General features: G+C 40.5%; 1 long non-coding RNA gene across 1 annotated transcript; it reads left to right on the top strand.

Moving 5' to 3' along the window:
• Positions 1–4684, top strand: LOC134466539 (uncharacterized). The gene is made up of 3 exons (XR_010038327.1): positions 1–259; positions 818–917; positions 4036–4684. It is a non-coding gene; the product is annotated as an uncharacterized LOC134466539 (long non-coding RNA).
• The last annotated feature ends 4443 nt before the right edge of the window (positions 4685–9127 follow it).

The following is a 9127-nucleotide window of genomic DNA, read 5'->3' on the forward strand; positions in this document are numbered from 1 at the left end:
CCTTGAGCACGTACATTTACTGGCTTGGTGAGTTGGCGCCGTAACACAAGCGGGACATTTCAAAACAACTGGATGGCGTTTGCTGCAATTATTCACTCAATCGGCGATTAATCTTCGATTAAATGTATAAATATAACTGCTTAGGTAACATTAGCTGCCCAAGGACTACTATCAGTCGGAGAGCGAACACTTCAACCTCGGACCACCAACTAGCTAGCTGTTTCGGATAAGATAGCGTCAAGCTAAGAAGTTATCCTTGGTAAGTTTTTCAACATCATCTACTTCTGTTTCAGATCTTGTGTTTTATTTAATTTGTAATATATTGCACAGTACCGAATTACGGCAGATAAACTGTTGGCAAAACGTTAACATAAGGGTGTTGACGTTTTGTGTGATCGGAAGGATAGCGAGAGCTAACCAGGCTTCCTAGGTGTTTTAATAATCGTTTTAAGCTTTAAAGTTATGACATCCGTTTCAAAATGACACTCGGTGTAGCAAACGGCTCAAGGGGTACCAGTACCGGTATTTCATATTTCGTGATTATGAGATTTATTAATCACGGAGGACCAGGCTTCCTACTCCTTTGGAATAATCTTGGGATTGTGAAATCCCTTTCAAATGACACTCGGATTGCTTGCTCTACCACAGTGATCACAAATTTGTTTTTTTGTTTTTACTTCTAACAAAATTACATACTGGGTTCAGTGACCTTGCTGTGTTGCGTTTCCTGTGCTGTGTTTTTCAGTTTGAACTGAACTATCTTTTGTGTCTGGCATGTGTCTCTACTAACATTAACATGGCTTTTTGTGTCTGGTAGGCATAGAGAGGCAGGTTTCAGAAAGAGGACTGATTTCACCACTAACATTGATGGGGTGGCTCCCACCATCTTGTGGTGAACACAGCAACTTTGGCAAATGGTGAGAATCTAAAATGTGTTTTGTTCTGCATTGTTTGTAGAACTAGATATTAGCTATTCAACACATTACAAACTGGACCAACAAATGTCATACCCTACAATCCTTGCTAAAAGTTGTGTTGCCTATCCATTTTGTTATATAAATAACAAATAACATATAATAAAAAAGCTACAGCCCTCCCAAAATAAGGTTTTATGTACAAAATAAATGTTTTTTTTTCTACCATGTGAGTAAGCTTACATGTTCAAACATGTTCAGTACATGTTCAAACATTAATGGCTGTTTTTTGTTTTTTTCTGAGTGAACAAGAAATTTAAGCTGTTAAATATGTTGTTAAAAGGTCACTAATCATTGTGTCAAAGTGACATCAGCGGTGAGGGGTGTGTGTACTCACTTTCGTGATATACTGTAGTGTGTGAGAAGGGGTGAAACATTTATTTTTGCTACCATGCTTGGCTATTGAGAGGATACACTTTTTTTTGTAAAACTCACTTGTTTACTACCACACATGCTTGACACCATCTAAAGTAAATGTGTTTATCTTAAGAGAGATGAACAGACCAAGGATATGGATACAGGCTGTATGCAGGGTTTTAAAAAGTATTAAAAGGTGATAAATTAATAAGTCAAAATTTAATGGCCTTAAAAGTAGTAAATTTGCTCAAAAGGTATTATATTTTTGAAAAACAATGTATTATTTTTTGTTGTTGTACCATTTTGACAGAAAAAATGATCGATTCTGTATCTGAGGGCAGTCATGGGTACACAGTTAGGGCATCAGGTTGCCAACTTGCCAGGTTGGTGGGGGGAGTAATTAACTAGAGCTCTCCCCCATCCTCCTCCATGACTGAGGTACCCTGAGCATGGTAGCCTACTGTCCCACCGCACTGCTCCCTTTCCGGCGTCTTTTTGCAAAAAAACGAAAGTGTAGTGTATTGTTAAGGCGGTAGAAATAACAAAAGATGTCTCGTGAATACTCGCATCGGAGTGTCGTGATGGTTGTATTTTTTTTTTAAAGGTAATGAAAAAAGGTATTAAATGGTAGTGAATTTGACTTCAAGATTGGTATGGGATAAAGTAAACAAATTTACTTTAGATGGTGTCAAGCATGTGTGGTGGTAAACAAGAGAGTTTTACAAAAAAAAGTGTATCCTCTCAATAGCCAAGCATGGTAGCGGGACCGACATGGTTTGGGGATGCATGAATGCATGAATGCTGTCAACATTGGCAATCTGAAATACACCTAAAAGAAACATGCATGTCAACATGCACTGTGACTACTGAAGCAGATCATGATATTCTCCATAGGATTGCATTCAAATCTCACACCAATCTATTTAAGCCAGGTGCACATTCAAAATGTAAAAGTTCAATGCAAAGAAAGGTTGAAACGCAACCTTTGATGATGACCTCCCTTTTCATTTTGAGACGATTCGAGCCAACACAGCCCCTTCTCTACCGGATTTTAATCTGGGGTGTACTCAATTTTGTGAGTACATGTTCAAACATTAATGGCTGTATTTTGTTTTTGTGAGTGAACAAGAAATGTAAGCGGTTAAATAAGGTCACTAATCATTGTGTCAAAGTGACCTTTCTGTAATGCTTTCCTATGAAAAGATATACAGTACTCACAAATCTGCAAAAACTGTGAGGGGTGTGTGTACTCACTTTCGTGATATGCTGTAGTGTCTGAGAAGGGGCGGTGTTGGCCCGAAACGTCTCTAAATTGAAAGGGATTAAAAGGGAGGTCATCACTGTGTGTTTCATCCCTGCCTTACATTGAACTTTTACAATTGACAAATCTTTTCTGCTGTCCTCACCAGCCTCTGCTGTTTTTGTCTGCAGCTAGACAGCTGTCGTGCCACACAGAGTCTACCCCTGTAGAAGGTGGTGGTGAGTGTAGATGTGGGAAGGTCGCTGTAAGTACACGATTATTATTCTACACTATCCTATCTGCACATGCGCACCACGCAAGGCTGCAGGATCCGCTCTGCGCATCTGCAACACGATTCGTGGAGCATGGTCACCCTTGAGTTCGCTAGAAGCCGATCTGTAAGTGTTGTTTGGCTAAAACCCGTCTGTAACATTTGTTTTATTCGAGTAGCCGAGGCTATATGGCATTTTTTGTGGTTTATTGACACACCACGTAATGTTATAAATGTAGTATGGGGAAAATACTCATAATATTATAATGGGGGTGTAAGAAATCATTTTCTTGGGTTTATTAAAGTTAAAGATTAACGGGAGACTGTGGCCGTCTGTCAAAGATAGCCGAGGCCTATTAATCACAAATGAAGAGTGTTTTGTCAGCGTCTTGACAGGCTACAACAGTGGTTCTTAACCTGGGGTGCGGGCACCCCCTGGGGGTGCGCCAGAGATTCCAGGGGGTGCACAGAATTTTGTTTGTGTAGAGGTGGTGACCGAAATTATACTCGCAAACATTATAATTAGGGCAAATTAAGTCCAAATTAAACAAATTTTGGTTCCCATTTAAAGTCATTCAGGTACTGATTCATGTCTCAAGCGAGATCATTGTAATTAATCACTCATTTATCATTTTTTAGTGCATATATACACATGTAGAAGTTTGTGTTGGGGGTGCGCGGCTTGTCTTCAGCACAGGTAAGGGGGTGCGCTAAGAAAAAAAGGTTAAGAACCACTGGGCTACAATTCACAATGAAGATGGAATTAGTCAGAGACTTTGTAGGTCCTTACAGATCAGCGAAACGAAGGGCGACAATGCTTCACGTATCGTGTCGCGCATTCGCAGAGCGGATAGTACAGCCTTGCGTGGTGCGCATGTGCAGATAGGATCGTGCAGAAAAAATAATGGTGTACTTACAGTCGCCTCCTCATCCTTTGTAGGAAGTAGAATCCTATCTGCACCTTCTTAACCAGAGCGGTGGTGTTGATGGTCCATGTGATTGTGAGGTCATCTGGGTGCAACAACTTCATTTTTTGTACATGAAATGTCATTTAGGTGGGTTTTAGTTTTTATACGACAACTTTCTGCAAGGACTGTAACTTTACATATCTTTTCAACCTGGTGTCTGGCGTTAAAGTGTGTGTGATTTTGATGTGTGTGTGTGTGTGTGTGTGTGTGTGTGTGTGTGTGAAGTTCAGGGTCGACGTGCCAGTAATGGGTCTGATGATTTACATGATGGTGATGGAAAGTCAGCATCAGGACCAAGGCGGCACCATGGCCCCATCAATTCCGTAGCAACCACTGCTTCTCCTCCTCATGACTCAGACAACTGCACTCCAGGGCTCCACCATCTCTGCATCACACCAGAGCCTACCAATACTGTTCCTGTGCCTACACTACTTTGTTGCACCTCCAGCTGCTACAGTGCAACCCCTTCCCTCTGCCTGACTCTCCACGTGCTGCTGGTCAGCCTGCCACTGCGCCTATGGACCGTCTACGGCCACTGTGTCAATGCTCTCGGCTGCACCTCAGACTGTCTATGCTGAGGTGTGGGCACCACCTGGGGGGTGCGTCAGAGATTCCAGGGTGTGCATAGAATTAGTTTGTGTTGAGGTTGTGACCAAAATTGTGCAAATTGTTATTATAGTAAAGCCAAATTAAAACACATTTTGGTCTCCATGTAATGCTATTGAGGTATTGATAATGTTTCAAGCGAGAATCATTGTAGTTATTTACTTACAGTAAATCATTTATTTGGTGCGTAATATGCATGCCAAGAAGTTGGGGTTGGGGGTGTGCGGCTTGTCTTGGGCGCAGGTAACGTCTACGCAATAGCAGCTTCCTTACCTTCTGCTCAGAAGGAGGTGGGGACATTTAGAAGCGATTTGGTTTATTTATTGATCCACAATTTTATTTATCCACATTTTCTTTTTGTACACAATTTTTAAAAACATTTCTTAATGTCTCTATGCATTCAGATGTAGGCTAAACTTTCCATCTGTTTATGTTGTGTTGTGTTATGTTATGTTTGTGTCATCTATTCCGGCTATGTACAGTTGTGTGTGTGTGTTCATTTCAGTGGTGTAGTCTATGTAGAACGCAGCTATCCGGAGTATACCCACTTCTAAATTTTAGGGGCTTCAGTATACCCACTTAAAATTGATTGATCCATTATTTAGAATGGCATAAATATATACAGTATACCCACTTCAAAAAATGCTCGAATATACAGTATACCCACTTCAAAAAAAGTAGACTACACCGCTGGTTCATTTGATATAGTGTGATACATTGCCATGTCTATTGTGTAGATTGCTATATAGCCTACTTTAATTCCTTTGGGATCATTTACTCCAATCTATTCTACTACTCAAGTCATCAAAATATCACACTGAGTGGGTGTTGAGTGTTCTATCTTTTAGCTCAGAAAATGAGGGGAGGGAGAAAGGACTTTTCATGTAGGCCTAAATAAATTTCCACATTTCATTACAGTCTGGTTCAGTTCAGCAGGTTTATTGCCTACATGCACCTACACAAACACAGGTTATATAAATATTTTTTTTTTTTTTTAAAGTAGTTTAGCACTTGGAAGCTTTATATCTTATTTAAGAAGACATAGGCAATTGACAACCTCTCTTGGGTAAAGGTAAGTAGGCCTAAACTGTGTAACCCCTCCTAATTTATAGACAAACATCGTCACCTTCTTAAAATAATCGCCTAAGTCATTTTTTGGTCAAGTTCACGTTTTCGCCTAACTCATGTCCTCCCCCATTCTGAGGGAGTTTTTGTGTTCCCTGACAAACCTGGAAAAAAATGACTTAGGCGATTATTTTAAGAAGGTGACGAAATGTTAACAGGAGAGTAGGCTATTATAAGAGTTCTCCCCCCCTCAAATTAACCAATAGCTTATTGCTTTTTAAAGGTATTTCACATGTCCCTTTCTTATCAATATCTCTTTCCTCAAGTCGACAACCTTGCTTATTTATTATTACTGAATTATAATTAATAATTGTTTGGGTTTTTCATAATTCCCTGTAGGCTAAGTCGGAGGTCGACAGACACATTGCTTTTGAAATCAGGGGTTTGATCTTCGTTCTAAACATTTCTAACAATATCACATATTAAATAGCTAACAACGTTGCCAAAAGGTTTATAATTATTTCCCGGGTCTGTTTTTAAATAATGTACTGGGAAAGCCTGATGGTTCGTGTGTTGAAAACGGTCGCACGGCAAATGAGTGGCGACGATATTACGTCATCACGCCGCCAGCTGATCGTATGTGGCTGTGGCCGTTGAGGTTGGCCGTCTAACAACGTTGCCAAAAGATTTATAATTATTTCCCGGGTCTGTTTTTAAATAATCTACTGGGAAAGCCTGATGGTTCGTGTGTTGAAAACGGTCGCACGGCAAATTGGAGTTAAATACTTCCTGATTTGAGTGGCGACGTTATTACGTCATCACGCCGCCAGCTGATCGTATGTGGCTGTGGCCGTTGAGGTTGGCTGTCCCGCGGCCCGCAGCGAGTCATTATAGACCCCACTCGCTGGACCTTCAGGTGTACGACTTCATGAGTAGGCGGGCTCTTCTCTTGCTGCTGACTTCTGATTGGCCGGCTAAAACGTTCATCCTTGGTGATATCAGATCCTGCGTAGAAAACATGTTCTACTGAGGACTCGCAGGCTGCTCTCTCGCCTTTGAGATAAAAGAAAAGAAAAATAAGCGTTGCCGAATATGCCAAAATTACCTAATGTTAAAATTATTGTGCTGGATACTCTACACTGGCGCAGATTTAATTATGTACAAAACCTTATTGTATTCTGCGCCACTAGATGGCATATTTGGGGCATACGGTTCCTGGGAGGAGAAGAAGTGTATGTTGTTGCTGCTAGCACGTACTCACTCTGCCTGCAGTGGATTGTTTTATTCCGTGTCAATTTAAAACTACTTCACTAAATGTATTACCAAAAATACTGAATCACTTTCTTTGGTATTACCTTTACACCGAGCCTCTTCATTGCCTACTACAAAGCAACTTTATGCACACCAGTTCGTCACTGATGGCTCATCAACGCGGCGGCATCCTCCTCATGGCACAGGTAAGATGCTAACATTCAACACCACTCAATGTTGTATTTTTTTTTTGCTTCAGACAGGTCTTTATATTTTTATTTTTCTTCTCGGACGTATTGTGAAGGTTAACTTGGTTTCACTCGTTACGTTTGATCCAACTGGATTTCATTCTTGTTTCAGACGCAACGTTTGCACAATGCAACAAGAAGTAGGCCTAAGCTTATTTCAATGTTGTTGTATTGTGTTCAAAAGGTGTTGAATTGTTAGACATGTAGAAACACATTTAGGACAGACTACCGGTGTGAAAAAGTATCTTTGGCCGTAACAACTGGCGACTGCAGATGCTAGAAGCAGTGGAGATTGGACGTAAATTTAAGTGTCACTCTTAATCTGGGGTGTATTCATTTAGACCAGGATTGAGACTTTCGTTTTGACCAATCATTGTGTTTACATGGAGTCGCCAGTTGATACGGGGGACTCGTATAGTCAGGTTTTATTTATGCTTAAACTAATCAAAGTGTAGGCATATAAGCGGTGTAACATTACACCGCTTATTAGCCTACACTTTGATTAGTTTATGCATAAATAAAACCTGAGAAGCCCCTCAATAGAAAGAAAAGCACAGCCAGAGCTCTAAATTAACATTGCAATCAGCCAAATGCTGGTGAAAACTCAGGTTGGCTGGTACAAAATAAAACTTAGTAGCCACTTTGACCCATTGGTGAGATTAAATATCTATTAGCCATTTTGGCTGGTGATGAAAAAGGTTCATTTGAAATCTTGAGCACAGCATACCTGTTATCAGTGTATCTCATCATTATGCTGTATCCTCATTTCTGAAGCATCTATTACTGAACTGCACACATTTACACTTTATGCATCTAGGGGTACATGCATTTTTTTTCTCTTTCCATTTATGCTATACCTCCAGTGTAGGCCTATAATGTAATAGGATGTATATATTTATACATAGATGTATATCATTTTGTCATTGCAGGTTCATCAGAGTCAGGTGGTCAGCACCCAAACTAAAACCATGAGTCATGGTGAAGAAGGATGAGACTGTTCTATGTGCCCAGGGTTCGTCAGGATGGTGTAGAATTGCATCCTAGCAGCACAGGTAAATAAATGAATAGTGAGTTGTGATAAATATTATTTAGCCTACTGGCTGGCATCACATTTTTAAATTCAGACAACATAGTGCTACATCCGGTAATTAATTCAATCAGTACTGTAACAGTACAGGAGTTAGACAATGAAACATCTTGGTGTCGGAAGCTGACGCAGAGTGTGAAGGTTCAATTAGCAGGGTAATAAGAGTTCTCACAGTTCTCTTCAAAATATTGCAATGCACACAACATAATGGGTTAAAAATTGTGAAATTCTTGGTGGGCTATCCAAGGTTATGTCTGCATACCACCAAGATGAACCACATCCAACAGGATTAACTGTGGACGCATGTCTGATCATCCTTCTTGTTGGTATGCAGATATTACCTTGGATACCGTGGCTCTTAATAAATCATAAAGACTTGTTATCTTGGTCAAATATGCACCAGAATTTTTTTTAATGTTGGTTTGTCACCCATGCTGTTATGTGCTTTGCTCTTTCCCCGTTAATTGAGCCTTCACACACTGCTCTTTAGTGCAATGTGCAATTAATGTACACTGGCCACCAAGGTGGTCCAATTTATCCATGAAACTTCCCACACCAAAATGTCAGATGTTTTCATTGTCTAACACATGTATATTACAATGCATTACCATATTAATTTAAATAACATGTTTTCCTTTTTTATCAGCACAGGAAGCCATCATGAAGAAGTTGCCTGAGAGGCTTCGCTTAGGCTTTGCCAGCGCCTCACCAGAGTGTTTATGGGTAGTACGAGAGAGGAATCTCGCCACTTTTTCCGGGTGGTACTGTCCACTAAGTGGCGCCATCCAGACAGCGCAGAGGAGGGCCAAGGAGCGCAGAGGCTGTTAGAATGAATAGGGTCCCATGGAGCTCAACCACAGATGCTGCCATTGCTTTGGGAAAGAATTGGTATCATCGTTTCATTTTATTTTTCTAAAAGGCAGGATAAATTACCCTTTCAAACAGCACTTAGTTTGAATGTTTAAACTCCCTGGATCTTTGTAAAATTCGTCTTTATTGTCAGTATGACATCACTTGTGGCTTCACACACTGCGTTTGGATTGGTCGCCCGGCTGCATTG

This window comes from Engraulis encrasicolus, chromosome 16 (genome assembly GCF_034702125.1).
Source record: "Engraulis encrasicolus isolate BLACKSEA-1 chromosome 16, IST_EnEncr_1.0, whole genome shotgun sequence".
NCBI lineage: Eukaryota > Metazoa > Chordata > Actinopteri > Clupeiformes > Engraulidae > Engraulis > Engraulis encrasicolus.